This window comes from Macrotis lagotis, chromosome 3 (assembly GCF_037893015.1).
Source record: "Macrotis lagotis isolate mMagLag1 chromosome 3, bilby.v1.9.chrom.fasta, whole genome shotgun sequence".
Classification (NCBI taxonomy): Eukaryota; Metazoa; Chordata; class Mammalia; order Peramelemorphia; family Peramelidae; genus Macrotis; species Macrotis lagotis.
In genome coordinates, this window is record NC_133660.1 from 251,786,040 (window position 1) to 251,808,160 (window position 22,121).

The 22,121-nt window shown below is 38.8% G+C and overlaps 1 long non-coding RNA gene across 1 annotated transcript in view; it reads left to right on the forward strand.

Moving 5' to 3' along the window:
• The window catches only part of LOC141518413 (uncharacterized), a 149,972-nt gene extending 128,352 nt beyond the window's left edge, over positions 1-21,620 (forward strand). Inside the window, exon 9 of the long non-coding RNA XR_012477185.1 lies at positions 20,498-21,620. This is a non-coding gene — a long non-coding RNA (uncharacterized LOC141518413). The remainder of the gene's footprint in view (positions 1-20,497) is intronic.
• Positions 21,621-22,121: the final 501 nt, after the last annotated feature.

Below are 22,121 nucleotides of genomic sequence, written 5' to 3' on the forward strand. Positions count from 1 at the left end.
ACCTCCCCTACCCTTGAGAGAACAATCTCTTGTGCCAAAGAATAAAATAAAAATTTTTTTAAAAATAGTTCAGCAAAACTGAGCAATATATCAGAGTTTTACCATATATCCACTCCCATAGTCCTCCAGTTCTACAAAGAACTTTCTCAGTCTTCCTCAGGGATACACTGGAAGTTTTGAATTACATTGTGTTCATTTTCCTTTTTCTTGTTGCTATTATTCTTTTCATTTACATCTGTTTACATACTTTTTTTTTTGCTTCTGCTTTATTTCACTTTATGTCAGTTCATTTATATCCTCTCAGATTCTCTGGAGTCTCCAGATTCATTGTTTTCTTTAGTAAAGTAATATTCCATCTCCTTGACTAAACTGTAATTAGTTTAGCCATTCCCCAATTGATCTATCTTGTTTATTAGTTCTTTGCTACCACTAAAAAATCCAGCAGGAAGATTTTAGAACTAGAAAGGGAGGTGTTTTAAGCATACACAGAACTTCCAGGAACTCCACACTGATTATCTCTTCTTTGTCCTTCCTGAAAATTCCTCCATTTCTAGAGCCTGTCCAGTCCTCTTTCTACTACTTAACGTGAAGATAAGAAATAGGATTTAGCTCAGCATGTCTACACTTGTCTCCTTGGCCATACCTTAGGGCATCCTCCATATGGGTACCAAAATAAAATTCCTAAAGTACAGGGCTGACTGTGCTACTCCTCTGCTCAATAATCTCCAGTGACTTTCAGTTGCTTCTAGGATAAAATTTAAACAGACTCCTTAGCCACTGAAAGTCTTTCGCTGTCTGTTTTCAGACTATCTTTCCATGTTGACTGTACTCCTTAACATACTGTCTCTTCCAGCCAAAGTGCTCTACTTGCCATTCTTCATCTCTATTTTATCTTCTAGCTCCATGCCTTTTCACTCATACCTAGAATGCATTCCCTCCCCATCTCCATCACATGGAATCTCTCTTCCTATAAGAGGAAGCTCAAACATTCTTTCTTTTCATGAAAACTCTACTAATTCCCAAAGGCTAATACCTTTCCTTCCTATCTTGAATTTAATTTCCTTTATATTTATTCTGTTTTTTTTTTTTTTAGGTTTTTGCAAGGCAACTGGGATTAAGTGGCTTGCCCAAGGCCACACAGCTAAGTCATTATTAAGTGTCTGAGACTGGATTTGAACCTAGGTACTCCTGACTCCAGGGCCGGTGCTTTATCCACTACGCCACCTAGCTGCCCCTATATTTATTCTATATATGCTTTTATGTTGTTCCCTTAACCAGAATATAAGCTTATTGAGAGTAAGAATTCACCTTCTATTGGAAGCCTTCCCCAACTCCTTTTAATTCCAGTGCCCTCCCTCTGTAAATTGTTTCCTATTTCTCCTGCATATAATCCTCTTTGTAATTTTGTTTGCATGTTGTCTTCCCCATTAGATTGTAAATTCCTTGAGAGCAGGGATTGTCTTTTGCTTCTTTTTTATCTCTAGTGTCTGGTATATAGTAGGCAATTGATGTTAATGGACTGATTGAGGCAGGGAAAGAGAGAGAAGGGGAGAAAGTGAGAGAGGGAGATAGAGAGAAAGAGGTTGGGGGGGGGGGGGAATTGTTGCATTCTTAGCACAGTGTCCACACAGTTCATAAATGCTTGCTGACTAACAGCCTGACTGAATGTCTTCCTTCCTCACTTAGTAATGCATTGCTAGTACTACCCCTACCACTGTGGAAATTACTCAGCATCCTAGATTTTGAATGGGAAGGGAAGCTAGAAGCCATCAAGTTCAATGCCTTCATTTTAAAGATAAGAAAACCAAGACCAGAGAGGTTAAGTGACTTGTCCTGGGTCACACAGCTTTTCATTACCTGAGTTAAGATTTGCCTAGGTCCTTGTACTCTCAGTCCAGCCTTCTCTCTGTATTGCCAGACTACATTCACATTTTATAAGTTTGGGAAGTTGGTCTTTCATAGAACTAAGTACAGAATTACCAAGTAGTCCCATTTCACAGATGAAGCTTCATTATCTGGTCCCTTTTCTGTGATTAGGTCTGCAAGAGACCAACTCCCTTACACAGATCTGCTTATCTGTGTATATACTGTTTCTCCTCAGTGGAATATAATTTGTTTGAGTCAGTCAACAAACATTTATGAAGTTTGTACTATATAGTACTTTTCCAAGAACTGAGATAGGAAAAAAAAGGTTAAAAAATACAGTCCGTATCTTCAAGGAACTCACATTCTAATGAGACAACATATAAATCATAAATGCATATATTTTCTTATAAACATAAACATGTAAAATATATGGAAGACTACCTCAGTGGAGGAGAAGGCAAGTAACACTTTGGAAAGAGCAGGAGAAGGTAGGATTTGAGCTGAATTTTGAAGGAAATCAGAGAAATTAAGATGAGGAGGAAGAGCATTCCAGATACAGAGAAGAGAGATGGCATATTGTGTGGGAGGAATAGCAAAGGGAGCCCAATGGTGATGGTGAAACAGACCTGGTACATTGTCAGGCTTATTGTTGGCAGTAAAGAAATGTTCCTTCAATGAATGAATAAATGAATAGAGATACATGGAGGCAACAGGAAAGGAAGGTGTAAGTAAAGTGATAGTAGGAGCTAAGGTTGTGAGAATAGGTGGGGGGGGGGAGTCCACATTATGTCTACTGAAGCAAAAAAACACCATCTTGGCACTGGAACTAGGTCACAAAAGAGTCCCTGTCCCCCCAAAAGTGAAGACCTCAGAAGTATTGATCATCTTTCTCCTTACTCATCCTACTGTTCCCCAAGGGAGAATACTTACAGCTGTCCACAGCTGTCACCTACACTCCTTGCTTCTCACAGACCTCCAAAGACAAGGATGACATGAGAGAAAATAAAAATACAGGCACTGTCCTAGAATCAATGAGAAGGTGAATTCCCATGAGGAATGCTTTGCAGGTTGTATTTCTGATAAACAGAGCCCCAAGGCCCTTCAGGAAATCCCAGGAGTATCCCTAGTTTCCTATCCCCAGGATCTCAGCAGCAGAAGGGATGACAAAGGCCTATTGAACATCACCACCAAGCTGAGTTATCATTGCTGTTTTGGTTCAAGGAGAAAAGAAAACTTTGTGAAGAATAAGCCTAGAATATAAGTTATGTCTGTCTGGGGATGTTCTTGCCTTAAATCCCGGCTCCTCTGGTACAGCTTTCCAAGGGATGTTTAATTGAATAAATATGGCCTGCTGTAGATGAGTCAGAAATGCCTCTTTTGCAGTCGACCCTGTCCCCCTGGAGAAGATGTCACTGCAGTGAGTGAGAGGGCGGAAGTGCTTAATGAGTTTGAAAAGCTAAAATTTCTTTGGGAGGTTGCAGGCTCCCCTCCTCCAAGCCCCAGCCAGGCTCTGGCCAAACCTACTGCTCCCAGCAGCCCTGTGCAAACATCCTCAGGGCAGTGGATTTCTCAAGGCCTTAGTTCTTGGGAGGTTGATAAATCTGCTAGGCAAACAAAACAAGTCCTTTGTCTGCCTGCCTAAGCCAGGCTTCAAGCATCTAGCTCTCCCAGGTGTTAAAGGCAGCCTGGGGGCAGTTGCAAGAGCACTAGTCTTGGCACCATCTCTCTGAGCCTCAGTTTCCTCCATTGAAAAAATGAGAATGAGTCTGATACCGACACTAAGATCCTAAGCTTAGAGCTGGAAATGTTTCTGACCCAACCTCCCTTTCACTCTTCAGAGAGGGAAGTTGAATTCCTGAAGGTATCAAGTGATTTGTCCATGGTCACTTAAATGGCCGGGCTGAAGTTTCAAACTTGGGTCCTTTGACAATAAATTCAGAGGCCTTTCCAGTGTTCCATGCTGCTTCCCTACAGAGCTGCTGGGAGGACAAATATTTTTAAATTAAGAGCTTTGCAAACGAGTCCCTAGGAATAGCTAGCATTTAATATAACATTTTAAGGTTTTCAAAGTAGTTTACATGCTTCATCTCAATGTAAGATAAATGCCACAAGAATTATTTGTCCCATTGTACAGATGAAAAGGCCAAGGTTTCCTTAGTTTTCCTTTCATATGCTAGAGAAATGAAGTAACTTACTCATGATTACAAAGTAAATAAGTGTCCGAGACAAGATTCAAACATAGCTTTCTTTTCTTCTCCAGGTATCATGCACCCTTCACTAGACCCCTTTGCCTCTATAGACCAAGTGATTGAGAAATCATATACTCCACCTGCCCACCAAATAGCTCCAAAAGATGTCCAGATACCTAATCTAGAGATTATGGAGCTAGACCTGAGGGGTTAGCTAGTTCACTTCCTCATGGGGCCCAAACGACTTGTATAATAAGTATAGACAGATGAATAAATGACCTATCCAAGGTCACCCAGGTAGTAAGTGGAGTTTGAACATGGATTCTGAGATGCTATATTGCTGCTTCTTATTGTCCATAATCTCCATAGTGAACTGGAGAATAGGGAATACAGGAGAACCAAGGTAGCAGACCCATTGATAGCAGCTGAATGGCTCAAACCAGGGATGTCATAATCCAGACGTTTAGGAAGCTGGGTCTTGGTCTTCCAATTAGGGATGTTGGAGCTGCTCAGCTTGCCTCATATGAAATCATCTTGGACAGGGAAGAAGGGATGCATCCAGAGAGTTTTTGTGAATAAAACTTCATCTTTGGAGGTCCCAAGACGTCAAAGGGCCATCCCTGCTTAGGAGCAAGGAAAACCAGTTATCAAATCATCTGCTCCCCTACAGATGATGAGGAAATTGAGATTGGCCCCAAGTTTCAACATAGGATCTCAAATTATTTGACAAGTGACCAGGACCAGGTCATCATCATGTGATGAGTGAGGATTCTACCAGTTTGCTGACTAAGGTAAATGAGGGCTTGGTGTAATGGTTACAGGATCCTAGTGCAGGGTGGGGACATAAAGGTCATTAGATCCTAGATTTAGTGTGGGAAGGAGCTTTATGGTGTTTAACTCTCATTTTTTGAGATGAGGAAATCAGATTTAAGAGAAGATCATAAGTGAGGATCATTTGAACTCAGAGCTTCCTGTTTCTTAAGCTCAGTCCTCTATTCTTTGCATCATCTAGTTGCTAACATTTAGGGATTTATTAAACTTTTTAAACGACATGTTTTAACACTTGGGAGGGAGGAGGAGGGAAGAGGCAAGAGAAAAGTAAAGGAAGTTTACAAAAAACAGTTTAGAGATCAGGGACAAAGAAAAGAAATTCTGTGACATTCACAGTTTTGTCAAGGAATAAACCTCATGGTGACTTATCTTCTTAGAAGAGCCTCATCTTTCATCTTATTTTTACCCTCTCTAAAATAATCTCATTTTGACCTCTTTTACCCCCAGTAGGTTTACATGAATCCTGTTACCATTAGCCCTTGTTTCTCCATCCTGCCTTTTATTCAGGGAGATCAAGACATCTTCCTGTCTGTTAACTCATTGATCATCACAGCATCTCTGTCCAGTTGACCAAAGTGTAGCAATGAGGAATGCAGTGATCTAGACAATTTGGGGGTGTCCACCCTCCCAGCCAGTTAGGATGAGTCATTCTTGGGGAATAGCTTTCCAACATCTAAGACTTAGTTCATTCATACTCTCATTCATTCATTTATTTGCGTTTATTCATTCATCAAAACTTTACGGACAACCTGCCACGTTCAAGGCCCCATGAAGGAACCAGGAAGGACCTAAAGAACACAGTAAAGCCCCACCTTCATAAAGCTGGCAGGGAGCCAGAGTGGAACTGGGGAAAGAATGCTGAATTTGGAATTAGGACACCTGGAGTCAAATGGCTGTGGGTGGGATCATGAGCAAGTCACCCAACATCTCTTAAGTTTCCATTTCTTCATAAAATGAGGGTATAGGTCTATCTGGCTTAGAGTTATTTTGAGAACTCTGAAAATTTTAAAGTGCTGTAGAACTATAAATTATTACTATTATTATTATTATTATTATTATTATTATTATTATTATTATTATTATTATTATAGCCTGTTGTGGTGCATAACACTGGTCCTAAAGTCAAAATATTCTGGATATAGGTATCACCATTCAGAATTCCTTCCTTCCTTCCCTTCCCTTCCTTCCTTCCTTCCTTCCTTCCTTCCTTCCTTCCTTCCTTCTCCTCCTTCCTCCTCCTTTAATATTTTATCCCCCCAAAATACATATAAAACCAAATGTGCTTTCTAGGCAACTCTAACATCATAAATTGCAAAATATAAAAAAAAAAGGTGCTGGACTTCCTCGGTAGGTATGGCTTTCTCATTTGGGAGTTCTGTTTGCCAGAAATCACAGTTCAACTCTCTCTTCCTATCCCTATGATTATTTCCATCCTCATTCCTTTTCCCACCCCTATCCTTATGTCTATGCTGTTCCCTCTTCCTATCCCGATTCTTATCACTATCCTTGTCTTTCTTTCTATCCCTATCCTTCTCCCAGGCACTATTATTCTAGGCATAGTTCGGTGGGAATTGGAGTCAGGTGATCTGAATTCCAGTTCTCCCTGTTCTAACTCTGATTCTTCTTTCCTGTGTGACCTTTGAACAAGCCAGTTATCTTCTCTGACCCTCATTTTCCCCATCTAGAAGCCTATCAGGTTCCTTAGGTTTCTTCCAGCTCCAAGTCTATGAGAAAGGAGATGATGATGTGTACACAGATATGTCTAACATAAAGGGAGATGTGAAGGAATAATAGGAGAGGACCACGGTATTATTTGTAATAATTGACAACAATGGAGATTTTTGTTTTCAAGTAAAATTTTACCCTTTGATAAAATGAAAAATTAGAGGCGTATGATGTCAGAGATTACCAAGAAGTTCCCTCATCAAGACCTTCTGTCCATTGGTGTATTTTCCCCACTTATAGATGGGAAAATTGAGGCCTAGGCTACAATTTACCCTTGGTCATACAAAGTGTGTAGAGACAGGATTTGAATCTAATGCTGACCATAAGTCCAACACTTTATTCACTTCTTGATATTGTCTTTCTATAGGAAGAGCGATATACATGATATAAACTTTTTTGTTGGTAGTAATGGTAAAGTCTGTTAGCTCTCCAAATGTTTCTGATTTTTCTTGTTTATCAGTAAAGCAATAGTGGTATAAAAACCATTTTAATCAACTTTTTTTTTCTCCAGCAGAGCCTCATTCCAGGCTCTGGATCAATCTGCAGAGCATGCATCTCCTGAAGTTCAGAATGGGGAGGGTAACGTTACAAGGAGAAGGTCTGGAAGAAAGAGTCAATGAAGACATTCATATTTACAAAAAGGATCTCTTCTTTTGTATTTAGTCATGATAAATCCACCCCAAGGTTTACATCACTAATGCTGGCTCTTACTTTGCCTTGAGCCCTTTGATGGCAAAGAGTGGACTTTCACACAGCCAGCTGCGTCCAAATATTACGCAAGGTTTGGGCATGTAGCCAGAGATTTCAGGTGGCTAGAGCCTACTGGCCTACAAGTTCATGTGTACTGGCTAATTAGGTAAAAATATTTTCTGTTAGAAACATGTCAGGCAGCCTGCCAGGCCCTTGCCCCAGAGGCAGGAGGACCCAGATGTGGCCATATATTGATTGCCTGCTTGGTCATTACATGATGCTGTCTTTGAAGAAAATACAATCTAATAGCATCACCAAGCTGGAAAAATGAACTTCCATTGGGCTATAGGTCTAGAAAGATTTACATTTTGCCATGTTTAATTTTGAGATGCTGTACAGTGGAGTCCGCTGACCTTGGAGTCAGGACGTGAACTGGAGGTACAAATCAATGAGCTTTCTCATTCTCTAGGGCAACTCTTCTAGATTTTAGGTCCCTACACTGGAGAATTTTAATTTTGCAAAGCACTGAACATCCATTCTATCATTTAAGCCTCATAGCATCCAATTAACATACTGGATGACCTAGGATCAGGAGGGAATTTGTCACTCTAGAGAACTGAGATGAGGCACAAAACAGGAAATTCAATAGAGATAAATACCTTATTTTACATTTGGGTAAAAAAAAAGTTACTTCACAAGTATCACAGCGTGAATAGACAGTGGTTGTTCTGAAAAAAAATGTGTGTGTGTGTGTGTGTGTGTGTGTGTGTGTGTGTGCATGTGCACAATACAGACATATATTATTTATATTTTAGTGGACTGCAGACTCAGTCTACAGATAAGAGTTGCCCTGAAAGCAAATGCAATCTTGGGTTTGCATGGCTTAGGAAGGTGGTAGTCCCATCATATTTCAGACTTCATCTGCAACACTATATGGCCAGGTCTAAGAGTTATGGTTTAAAAGAACATTGATGAACTGGAGACTGCTCAGGATAGTGAAGGGGCCCCTGGTCCATGCCATAAGAGGATCTGTTGAAGGAACTAGGAATGTTTACCTTGGACAAGAGGAAACTCAGGCAGGATATGATCACTGACTTCAAGTATTTGAAAAGTTGTTATATGTAGAAAAGGGATCGGCTTCTTCTCTTTGACCCAGAAGGTAGAACCAGGAGCAGTAGAGGGATATAATAAAGGTGAATTTAGTCTTGAATTTAGGAAGAGTTTCCTAATAATTACATCAATCTTTAGGTTGAAAGGGTTGAATTGTGAGGTGATGGATTTCCTTCTCCTTAAGTCTTCAAGGAAAGGCTGACTATTTTATGGAAATGGGGTCCCTTTCAATTCTCCAGTTCAAGTAAAAATGACAATATTCCCTTCCCCTGTAAATATCAGGATGAGGAAACTGAGTCTCAGAGAATTTATTTGACTTTCAGAAGGTCACAAAGTAAATGAAGAGGAGGGCCTCAAACCTTTTTTAAAATTTTTTTTTCTTTTTAGTTTTTTGCAAGGCAAATGGAGTTAAGTGGCTTGCCCAAGGCCACACAACTAGGTAATTATTAAGTGTCTGAGGTCGGATTTGAACTCAGGTACTCTTCATTCCAGGGCAGGTGCTCTATCCACTGTGCCACCTAGCTGCCCTAAACCTTTCTAATATCTCTACATCATGCTGCTTCTCATAGGATAATGACCTCTCTGATGGGTTGAAACTGGTTTAACTGCCGGTCTCTTCTTTGTGATTATGTGATTTCCGCCCCCCCATCCACTATGTTCATAGTCCTGGTGTTGGGGTTATTGCCAATTGTCCTGACCTATGTCTTGCTGTCTTGCCATTTGACTTCAATGATTCTGGAGGAGGCTGGACTTTGTTCAGCCAGGCCTCATTTAAATTCAATTCACTTGCAAGTTAGGACATCACCCTCCTGATGTCCTGAGTACTCTTTGAGAATGAAGGAAAAACTATCTTATTTCCCCATGTATAAGATGCACCTTAATTTTGGGGCCCAAAATTTGAAAAAAATGTATTACATAAAGTTATTGAACTCAAATTTTATTCATTATGAAATTTGAGGATCTTCTGCTCAGAGCTTTCAGAAATCTTTTGGTCAAGTCTGGTGCATGGATGCATGCTTAGTCCATTCTGTTTCATGAACCTGAAGCACTGGTTATGTCCTCCTTTGAAATCAGTCACTTCTTTCCCATCAGCAATTCTTCTGACCTCCTGCTGAACCATCTTTGTGGACACAGGGATTCCAATGGCCCTCTGCTCTTCAGTCCATCTCTCAATGCCCTCTCTGCCTCTCATGACCTTCTTCTGCCAGAGCATTTTCAGTCGGATTTCTTCTTCCTGTTGACAGTCTCAGATTGCTTTCTCAGGTGGAGGAGGACCAGATTGCTGTTCAGCAGCAGGATTTCCATTCACCTCGGCAAACTGGATCACTTTGAACTTGAATTCAGTACTGTACAAAAATCTTTTCTGAGCCATTTCTGGTCAGGACGTGGCAGAACATCACCTGTGAAACAATGAGTGCAAAGACAAGTGTGAAAAAGAGAGAAATGCCAGTAAGAAAATCTACAATCACTGTAGAAGATACTCCCAGCTTTTAGACCCCAAATTTTTTGAAAAGGGTACATCTCATATGTGGGGAAATAAGATAGCACAGCCCTGGTGTATACATTGACTCTTCTCCATTGTCATCCCTCCCTACAAGCCTCATTTATTTTTGCCTCCTTCAAGCCACATTTTCATCCCACCTCCCATTATTCCTCCCCTCTACAATTCCCCTTTCTGAGAATGCCCAAGAAGATTTGCTGCCAGTTTGAACTTTAACAAGCCTGGAAGATAATGTCAAGCTCAATAAATCCCCAAACAAGCTTTGTAAATACAATCTGGCTGCTTTGTATATAAAGGATCATCTTTGCTGTCCAAGTCATTGTGTAGTGTATATGAAATAGGCAGAAGAGATATGTGAAGAGTGAGAAGTTGTTCTGGAATGTGGAATTTGGTGTTTGAGGAAATTCCAATCCCCTTCAAACTGAGATCTATTGTAAACTGAGATCTATTGTAAAAAAGAAGACCAGAACAGAAATCTTCACACTTTTTTAATGCTAGGACAGGTGTTTTTAGCCTTGTTTGTGTCATGGACCCCCTTTGCAAACCCTCAAAGCTTATAGGAAGACCCTCTTTCAGAAGAAGTGAAAAAAATGTCTATTAAAACACTTGTAATGTATAGTTAGAAATGGATCTTTCCTTATGGAAATGCTTGTTTTGTTAAATAAATTAAAAATAAAGAAAAAGTTAAAAAATCATGATGGAAGAAAATGCTAAATTTTAATTAGAGATTAGCAAAAGCAAAGATGTAATTTTGTCCTATCCACATTCAAGGACCCCCTAAAATCTCTCAACAGATTCCAGAATTTTGGATTAAGATCCTTTGTCTTAGGATCATAGAGGAAACCAAGAAGTAATTCAGTCCAACTCTCATTTAACTGATAAAGCAAAGCCTATGGACTTCCCAAAGTCTAGTAATTAGTAGTGCCTAGGATTCAAATCTAGGGCCCCATTAATTAATGGAACCTAGACGCTGAATGAGCTACAGTTTGGTACCTGAGACCCAGCCAAGAGCTTCTCTCCAAATCCTAATTTGAAAAAAAAAGTGAGCATGTGATCCTTTCATGTTGCCCAAATTTGATGACCCTGGTATGGTTCAGGTAGCACCAAATTCTCATAAGTAATTAGTGGTGCCCTGGGGTTTCAAATCCAGGGCCTCTGATTCCAAATCTTTTCCCACTGTACCACATCCCTGGAAACTCTTGGAGTTGTAAGAAGCCAGGATAGATCCTGGTCCAGTTTAAATAACCTATACTATTTCGGTGAATCTTAGCGGTCAATTCTGTTTTCATTTTATGTCATCCTATCCCATATTTTCATTTCCTATCCTGTCCCATTTTATCCTAATTTTATTTCATCTTTTTCTACCTTTCCCATCTTCTTTCCCTCCTCTCCTCTTCCCCTTCCCCTTCCCTTCTTTTTCCCCTTCCCTTTCCCTTCCCCTTCCCTTTTCCCTTAACCTTTCCATTCCCTCTCCTTCCTGTCCCACCCAATATCTAGAGCACCTATATCACCTTTTTGTCTCCAGTGACCTTGGAATATCTATGAGGTAGCTTGGTGCTACCTGAATCATACAAAGGTCATCAAATTTGGGCAACATGAAAGGATCACATGCTCACTTTTTTTTTCAAATTAGGATTTGGAGAGAAGCTCTTGGCTGGGTCTCAGGTACCAAACTGTAGCTCATTCAGTGTCTAGGTTCCTTTTCTAACTTTAGGAGGGAGGGAGGGAGGGAGGGAGGGAGAGAGAGAGAGAGAGAGAGAGAGAGAGAGAGAGAGAGAGAGAGCACTAATGATTGGTGAAGGGGTGATGGTGGTAGTGAAGTTGGGGGTGGGTCAAGAAAGATTACATAGGAACTATGTTTTTTTGGTTTTTGCAAGGCAATGGGGTTAAGTGACTTGCCTAAGGTCACACAACTAGGTAATTATTATCTGAGACCCCATTTGAATTCAGGTCGTCCTGACTCCAGGGCCAGTGCTCTATCTACTACATCACCTAGCTGCCCCTGGAACTATGTTTTAAAGAAAGTTAGGAATTTCAGGATGGAGAAATGAAGAGTTAGAGTATTCCAGGCATAGGAGGCAGTTTATTCAAAATCAAGGAATATACCTGTAATACCAAATAAGCTTGTAATTCTTCCTTCCTTTCTAATTCTGCTGGGTTGGGTGTGACCTAAAGGGAGTAGGAATGAACTGGAATTCTAAATGGGAAAATCCTTTGCATATCACCAAAGTTACTATTTGCATGAAGGGAAAGGAGATTGAATAATTTTCACAGTGACATCAATCTAAGAGACCTTAAATCTTGCTGATTTTCTTCTCTGGGGCTGAATCCTATCCAAAGCAGATCAAACAGTCTTCTTCTTATGATGATGATGTTTTATACTTTGGAAGAAGCCACTGACTATGTACCTGATGTCCTAGAGTCATCACCCTTTCAAGTTTCTGTTTTTTTAAATTTTTTATTCTTTAACATTAAAGCCCAAATCACCTGAAACATAACCTGTTCTCATCCCATCTGTCTCTGTGATCTATCCCTGGTCCTAGAGTCAGCCACCCAGACATGAACAGCGGTCAAGAGGCTATTTTAGGGTGTTGAATTAGGTCCTTTATAGGTAAAAAAGCTATGTATTAAGAATAATGAGGAGCTAGTCTTAAAGAATAGCCACTTGTATACTGATATTTAACAATTGACTCCTTGGCGGGAAAATTTTTGCAAGAAATACTTAATATCTTGTCTATCACTTTCTTAATTTTAGAGACTCAAATAAGTCAAATCCTGATTCCTAGCATTTGCTGTTGCCAGTTTCTGAATAATAAAAGACAGTTAAGTGGAGCAGTGGATAGGATGTCAGATCTGGAGTCAGGGAGATATGAGTTCAAATATGACGTCAGAAATTTACTGGCTGTGTTGCTGAGCAAGTCACTTAATCCTATTTGCCTCATGAGCCAGGGAAGGAAATGGCAAATCATTCCAGTATGTTTCCCAAGAAAATCCCAAATAGAATCATGAAGAGTCAGAGGCGAACAAACAACAATTATTAGTGATTTGTGGCATTTATTCTTATTTTACAAATATGAATTGAAGCTTAAAATAACTTTCCTGGAGTCCCAGACTATTAAATGTCATAGCCAGGAGGACAGCTCTCTTCAAGTGTTTCAAAGCAGTGGAGGATAGGGTAATGGAATTTGACTTGAGGACAACCGAGGTTCAAATCTGGCTTCAATCACTTATAAGCTATGTGACTCTGGGAAGTTGTTGAAACTCTCTGATCTTCAGTTTCAGCCCCTGCAAAGGGGTTGATGGGTGGAGGTTGCCCCTAGAAAGAGGAGCAAGTGTGTCTGGTGAGGAGTTCTCAAACAAGAGCATGGACCCCCTCTGCGTCCCTGAACAAAACCCCATGAGTCTCCTTGGTTCTTTCCTTCATTTAAAACAAATTTCCTTCCTTTCAGTTCCTTTGCTTTCTTCTCTCCTACTTGCCTCTCCTTCATCATACTTGGAGCATCTTCTGCCTCTCTTTTAAAACAAATTTCTTTACTTATTTTGCCATCTGAAACATGTATGAGACCCTATCATTTCTGTTGCCCAAGGCCAGCCTGAACAGATGTTTCCTAACATTCCAGTCACAGTGATAACCCAATAACTACCCAACTGGCATTAGTTTAGTCCCTTCCATGGGTTATGCACTGTGCATCACTTTGGGAGATACAAAGAAAGGTAAAAGACAGTCCTATATGTTATATGTAGGATAAAAGAATCAAGACAAAGAAGGCACCGGAATTAAGGGGGATTGGGAAAGGGATCTTGTTATCTGAGACTTAGGAAGGAAACCAGGGAAGCCAGAAGATAGAGATGAGGAAGAACATTCCAGGCATAGGGGACAGACAATGAAAATGATGGAAGCTAGGAGAAGGAGCCACTTGTGTGGCAAACAGACAGAAATCCAAATTATGCTTCTAAATTGTAGGAAAAGTTTAAGGGGGAGAGTCACCCTGAGTGATTTCTCTATTTTTAGCACAGGACAAAGGAACAGGGTGATATATTGTATGGAACAACAGTCTTCAAGTTGAGGACTCTATTACAAAATTGACACTGGGATGATAATTTTATTATATATTTTAAAAGAATAGCAAGTTCATAATGGATTTGCAGTTTTATGTGCAATCATCTTTTTTATTACACTGTTATAGAAATGCTTGTTTTTATTTTATAAATTAAAAATAAAAGAAATAAAAATTAGTCCATTCTAATTAATTAGATTTTTTAAGAAATCTTGGCCCCACCGAGAACTCATTCTGTGAACTTGGAAGTAACTTCCCCTTCTCAGCTCATTTCTGAATCTACAAAATAAATTTGGAATTCACTCAGATAGATTATAACAGGAGATATCAGCAAGAGCCCCAGAGAAAAGAAAATCTGTTTTAGAAAGTATTGGGGTGAGGGGGATAAGGGGAAGCCAAGAGGACATTCCAGTGAACTTTGAGGGTTACTGTTTCTTCCAGTGTATGTGTGTGTGTGTGGTGTGTGTGTGTGTGTGTGTGTGTGTGTGTGTGTGTGGTGTGTGTGTGTGTGTGTGTGTGTGTGTGTGTGTGTGGTGTGTGTGTGTGTGTGTGTGTGTGTGTGTGTGTGTGTGTGTGTAAGAGTGTAAAATACCTATTAAAGAAGGAGAGGACTGGAAAGTTCTCCCTGTTCTCCAAAAATGGAAGAAAAGCTTCAAGAAGAAAAGAAAAAAAAACTTCCTGGAGAAAGCTAAGGAAAGCCAAAACTTTGGCTGTTGGAAGAAGTTAAGGCAGATGAAAAAAAAGAGAAGGACCTTTGAATTACAGGCGCTACATTCTAAATTTGTGGGTTTTTTCCCCAAGAAAGGATGAGATTGGACCTTCTCAGGAGGAAGCAGTTTTCTGTACTCCAAACTGTTATCACATAATGATGATTAGAATCTACAGGAATTTTCAGGAAAAAGGGTATCTATCTAGTAGTGGCCACAAAGAGGTGAGAAGAGCCCTTGTGACTAGCATGTCCCAGCTGAGAGGTACTGAGCTTGGCATGTTTCAACATGACCTGAACAGCTGGGAGGTCTTCTGTCTTCTGCTTCTATCTGGGATGTGATGGCAAGTCTCCCAGGCTTGTCAAACCTGATGAATAGCAATCATTTTGCCGTGATTCACATGGAGACAAAAGATACCTTAAGAAGAGAAGTGCAGTCTGGCAGAAAGACCTGGATATTGAGTCAAAAAAGATCTGGGTTTGATACTTACTTTTATACTTACCAGTTACATTGTTATGGGTACCTAATTAATTCTTTCTCAGCCTCAGTTTCCTCATCTGATTCTTGGAGATAATAATACTGTAGTTACCCCCTCACAAAGTTGTGATGCTCAAAAAGAGATACTGTTTGTAAAGTGCTTTGTAAATCTTAAAACGAGATATAAATGATAGCTATTATTATGATATTGGTGATATCAGAGGATTGGATTGGATTTTCTGGTTTAGGACTTAAAATATAGACTTAGAGGGGCAGCTAGGTAGAACAGTGGATAGAGTACTGGGTCTAGACTCAGGAAGACTCATGGTCCAGCATTCAAATCTACCTTAGACACTTACTTGAACCTATTTTCCTCACTTTCTTCATCTATAAAATGAGTTTGAGAAGGAAATGGCTAACTTCTTCAGTATTGCCAAGAAAATTCCTTAATGGGTTTACAGAGAGTTGGACACAACTGGAAAATGACTAAAATATAGACTTAATGTATCATAATATATCTTGCCTCAATGTCAACCATGGAGTGCATTTAATGACTGAGAATTGATCAAGAGGGCTTTACACTGAAAATGAATCAATTTTCATATCAATCAACAAATATTTATTTGTTTTTTTGGCAAGGCAATGGGGTTAAATGGCTTGCCCAAGGCCATATAGCTAGGTTATTATTAAGTGTCTGAGGTCAGATTTGAACTCAGGTACTCCTGACTCCAGGGCCAGTGCTCTATCCACTGCACCTAGCTGCCCCCAACAAATATTTATTATTCAACAAATAGATAATATATATAAAATTAATCAGCAAATATTTATAATATAAGGTATTGTGCTAAAATGTTAAGAAAAACAGAATAGTTCCTATCATCAAGCATCTTACATTCTACCAAAATAATTAACAAAACACAGCAGGTGTGGCTTGGGAAAATAAAATAGCCATGATTATGCTTAGTGTCATGAGATAATAGCCTGGAGAAGGGACAGTAATAATAGGACCTTGGATGTCCCTACACAAATGTCACAGTTATGTTAAAATATAGTAAATAATAAATCTTGTTAAAAGAGGAAAATGACCTGAAAATTATAATTGATGGCAGGTATGACTGGAATGAAAAGGTATGATTCATGAGTTTATTCAAGAATAGGTTACATAGGGATGGCTAGGTGTCGAAGTGGATAAAGCATCCGCCCTGGAGTCAGGAGTACCTGGGTTCAAATCCAGTCTCAGACACTTAATAATTACCTAGCTGTGTGGCCTTGGGCAAAGCCACTTAACCCCATTTGCCTTACAAAAACCTAAAAAAAAGAATAGGTTACATAAGCAGCATTGGAGAAGGAAAGAAGATCTATTAAATATCTTTTATGTGGTAGATACTGTAAAATCCTGGAGAATACAAATACAAAAATGAGGCATACCTTGCCCTCAAGGAGCTTACATTCTAAAGAGGGAAGACATTATATTTAATTTATTTCCTAGAGGGAAGTGATGTCCAAGGAAGAAAGCTTTGATTCGAAAAACCACATTGAGGGTGATTAGAGTCATTGTAAAATGTTAAGCTTTTCCCAGAAGGAACAGTAGAATTGGCTGATTACTGTTCCCAGAACAAAAGAAGAGAGGAGATTTGGGGATATGTTTGCAGATATCAAGATATGTGGAGTGAACTGTGAACAGGATGTGAAACATGGTCTTGACTTGTTGGAGATAATCAGGTGAGGTTATAGAATTCAAAAGTTTAATGGATTGATCTTCTTAGGAAAAGTAGGGAAAGGCATGGTCTTAGGAAGTCTGATCTGGAAAGTATTATTTTAAATGAGGAAGATAAATTAAGAGCATATATTTCTATGTGGAACTTCAAAAAATGGTGGATAGAAGCTTGGTGGAGAGGACTCTGGTGAATCAGTTGAAGAAGAAACAGTGTCATTATGTGAGCGGACCAGTTGTACAGAAAAAGGAATCAGATGATGAGTTACAGAAGCAGCTTGGGAAACTGGTACTGGGAAACTGGTAGTGATGAGGGACTGCAAGGAGCCAGATATTTACTGGATTCTCTTGCTAAAAGCAAAGCAGCTAATAAAATCTTGACTTGTCTTGATGAAAATATCTTTCTTTGAAATGTGAAGGGTGCAGTTAAGGGAACTGCCATTCTGGATCTGATTCTGAATAATAAGGAACAGGTGATTGCATGGAGACTGTAGTCATGCCATCCTACAGTTCATGAAAGATAAAGAGGGAAAGATAAAAGACACATATTTGGATGGATACCCTAGATTTAAAAAAAGTTCCAAACATATTTCATTGTTAATATGCTATTTGATCTGTTGATTTACATAAGTTATACAAAAATGCTAATTGAAATATGTCATTTCTTTAAAAGGAAAAGCTATACCTGTAGGCTCAACTTCAACTAAAGGTAGATTTTATAATACCATGATTAAAAGGAAATGGACTTCTAAAGATTGGTCAAGTTTGTGGTGAATTTGAAAGTCTTCACAGAAAAGCAAAATTAAAATCTTTTCAATTATATTCAGAAAATCTCACATGTCAAATGACATGAGTGTGGGTCAGTCAGTCTAATTTTTTTAGCTTTATTGACTGTTCTCCCTTTTTATGGAATTGATTATGTTTATGTACTAAACACTTCTAGCTTCTCTGTTCATAGTCATCAGTCGGATCTCAAATTGCTAACTTTATTTCTTTTTAAATTCCTCATATGTTTTGACTACTTGAGTAGTACCCTTTGAAGTTTTATATCTAGCATGGTACTCTCTGTCTTCCCTCCAGCAAGCACATTAACATGTACAATTTCTGATATCACCGTTAAAGTTTTCCTCTCAATGACACGTTTAACTTTAAGGACATTTAATTGTCTTTAGGCAATTCTTTTAGCATTATAACAAATCATAAAGAAAATTAAGACATTCAAATATCTTGAATTCTAGTGTTCTGATAGGGGTGTATTTCATGGACATATGATCTCTAGTTTCTCACAGGTTTCTATCAAAATCTCTACATAAACTCTTCTATATATCTGGGACCCATAGTCTTAAGTCATAATCATTGAAAAGATTTATCTTATATATTAGATTTTTGGGAGAGCTGATTTCAGAGTTCAAAAAAATATATTGGCATAATTCCATGGCCTAAGGTTCTACTGGGAAAGTCAGTTGGTGGTACATTAATTACAGCACTAGGCTAGAAGTTAGAAAGATCTGAGTTCATTCATATCTGACCTTGGACACTTACTAGCTCTGAGACTAAGGCAATTCACTTAATCCATTTGCCTCAGTTTCCTCAAATATAAAAAGAGGATCATAATAACATCTATCTCCCAGGATTTCTTCCTTCCTTCCTTTCCTATCCCTTCCTTTCCTATCTTCTTCATTCCTTTGTGTTATGATATTCTCAAGAATAACCAAGAAAGTAGAACTGCTCATTTCTAGTAGAACTTGTTTTACTTCTACTCTATCTGCTAAGAACAATGATCTTAGTCTAAAAAAGGAAGAACAAAAATGGCTAATACTAAGTTGATGAGAAAGTAATCAGAGAGAACCTTGTTGCCTTCCATGAATTCAATTTACTTGACCCAGAAGAACCACATCCTTGGTACTGGGGAAAAAAACCCCAAACTTGGGCAGATATAACTAGAAAACAAGGAGAGAAACCTCAGGACTAGAAAAGGGGTAAATATCCTTGTTTTCCCAAAAGTGGGAAAAAATGGAGTCTGAAAACTTTGGGCCAGACAAAATTAATTCTTGGCAAAATTCTATAATGTATTATTAAAGGAATGATTAGTGAATACCCAGAAAAGGAAGCAGTAATCATAAAAAGCCAGCACGACTTTATCAAGAACAGATCGTGCCTGACTAATCTCATTTCCTTTATTAACAGACTTACTAAAGTGGTAGATCAGCAGAATCGTGTAGTTATAGCTTCCCTAGATTTTATTTTGTCATTTATTTATGATCAAGATTTATCAATCCTTCAGTTTTTATATCAAAGTAATTTTCCAATATCACTTCCTGCTTCATTCTAATCCTCTCTTAGTAAAGAAAAAAAGGTTAAGTAAAATTTGCCCCCTCCAAAACCCAACCACATTTGACAGTCCCTCTACCAAGAGAAAGGAAGTATATTTCTTCAACTGTTTTCTGAAACCAAAGTTGGTCACTGTGATTAATCTTAATCTTAATTTGGCTATTAGCATTTTAAAAAAAAAATTTAGATTGCTGTAGTCATTTTGTTTGTCTGGTGCTGTTTATTTCACTCTGCAGCAGTTTATACAAATCTTCACATGTTTCTTTTGAATTTTTCATGTTTTCTCATTCACATTAACATGATTCTTTTTGACATTCCCCAATTCATGGACAAACACTTTGCCACCACTCTTTCTGTACTGATTGTTTTTGTCTTTGATTTCAGTACTGGAAATGGTATCAGCAGTATAGCAACTTTTCTTGCATAATTGTAAATTGTTTTCTAGAATGATTAGAACAACTTTGTATATACATATATTTAATAGTAGTAGTATTAATATTGACTACATAGTCTTATTAAAACTGTTAATAGATCTTCCTGCAGCCCTTCCTGCAGCCTTTCTGTCTCACCATGCTGATTGCCCTCCTTTGACCACTCTTCAACTAATCAATTAAATATACTTATTGAATGGGTAACAGTGTTCTGTTTAGTCTTTGAGTTCAAAAAAGTCAAATTTACAGATAGAAAATGGAGATGACCTTATTAGAAAACAGTTTGGCTGAAAAAAGAGGTAAGTGCTTTCTTGGACTTAATATAAGTCAAAATGAGTCAATGGTAGGATGCCGGCCAAGAAAGTTTAGTTGAATTTAGTTTGCATTTAGAAAGTAGATATATGCAAGTGAACCCAACTATATTCTACCCCGGTCAGAGCTCATTTGCAGTATTGTTTTGGGCATCACATTTTAGGAAGGACATTGATTAGTTCAGGAGTAGTCAAAGAAAGGCAATCAGCATGGTGAGGGACCTTGAATTAATATCAAATGAGAATTAAGAGCACATCAACATCTTGAAGCCAGGAATTATTTCATTTTTTTGTCCTTGGATCCCCAGCATTTAACAAAGTGCCTCACACATGATAGATCCTTAATAAACACTTACTAATTGATTGATAATTTGAAAGGATTGGAGATCTGCCTCAGTTGATAATGGGTTCCTACTTCTTAAGGCCCTTTTGTTTCCTTCTTCCTATATTGTTAGTCTGGAAGAACAGTGGCTGAACTGATCTGACCTCATTGCTGATGGACATGGGAGCTCTAATCTGCTCCATTTCTGACCTGGTTTTGTTTGTCTCTCCTTAGGCAACCTTGTCATCTGCCTCACTCCAAGGGGCTAACTGCATTGATATGAGACCTCATTGGATTTATCCCTGTTCAGAACTCCCAAACTCAAGCAATCTGGTAGTCTCAACTAACTCCAGTTGTAGGGATTACAGATATGGGTACTATGTTTGGCCTCTTCTTGGAGAAGAAAACCACTTGTCAGGTAAATTGTAAAAGGGGTTCTTCATAAGGTATGGTTGACCTGAATGGTCCCTGATGTCCCTTGTGAACCTGTGAAATTCTAATGACAAAAACAAATGATTCTGATGAAGAGGAAAAGGAAGAGCTGTCTGGGTAGCTCATCGATGACTCAGATTTTTAAAAAAAGACATGGAAGCAAAGACAGAGAACAAAGGACGAATACAAAAGAGTAGAGAGACCTGTAAGAAATGTCAAGAGAGCTGAAGCCCAGAATTAGCAATGGTTTCCCATGAATGCTAAGGAGGAAAAGGAGGGCATTTTTCAGCCATTCTGGAGAGAAAAAGGTCAAAGAAAGGATGGAGCTTTTGCTTGGGGTACATGGGATGATGATGATAATTGATGGGCAGAATACGGAGCTGCTTCATTCACCCTTGCTGGAAGGCATCCCTCTTCATCTCAGTCTCTAGGAATCCTTCACTCCCTTTAAATCTCTACTTGGGTGGCAGTATTTTTTCCCTCCTCAACTTGTCTTTAATTTAATGATCTGGGCAGATGGTATAGTCCTGCCCTTCCCCAAGGGAATGCAAGTTCCTTGAGAGCAGGACAATTTTTAAATTTTGTTTTGGCATTCCTGAGACCTTATTCATGGCAGACATTTAGTTTATGTTTCTGGGATTGAATGGGAGCCTGTGCAGTAAAAATGAAAGACTGTAATCATCCCAGGAGATGTAACTTGACAATTGCATCTGCTTACACTATAGCCATGACTACCAAAGACCCAGAAATGAAATTTCTCGCCACTGAAGTTCTTGGCACTATCAAACCATTCAAAACAAAACAACTGATATTGTTCTTTTACTGAGAATGGCATTAAAGAAGATGCATTCCCATTTGTTTGCCACCTTGCCCTAAGGACCATGGAATCTTTTTATCCAGCTTGCATCTGTGTTGTCTCCTCCATTCAAATGTGAGTGTTGAGAGTAGATATTGTTTTACTTTTCATTTTTTACCCCAGCTTAGTACTTTGCATGTAAGTGCTTAAGATATGTTTTTATCACTCATTCATCCATCCACCTATTCATCCATTTTCTCATTATTATCAATTTATCCCTAGCTTCTAAAGAAATCCAAATCTTAACTCTCTACTTAAGAATTCAAAAAGGAAAGTAAAATGAAAAAACATACACAAGCAAAAACATGGACATGATAATGAGTTACAAAGGGGTTACAATATCCTTTGATTTAATCCTAATTTTTTTTATCTCTCAAACTCCCTTCCCATTTTCTCTCCCTGGGTGGATAGGCTTGGCATCCTGCCCAGTTCTTAGAATTTAGAGCTTAAAAGAAACTCTGGGAGATTGTCTGACCCAACATTTCATTTTACTGATGAGGAAACTGGGGTTTAATGAAGTTAATTGATTTTCCCTAGGTCATTCAGGCATAAGGGATAGAGCTAAGATTT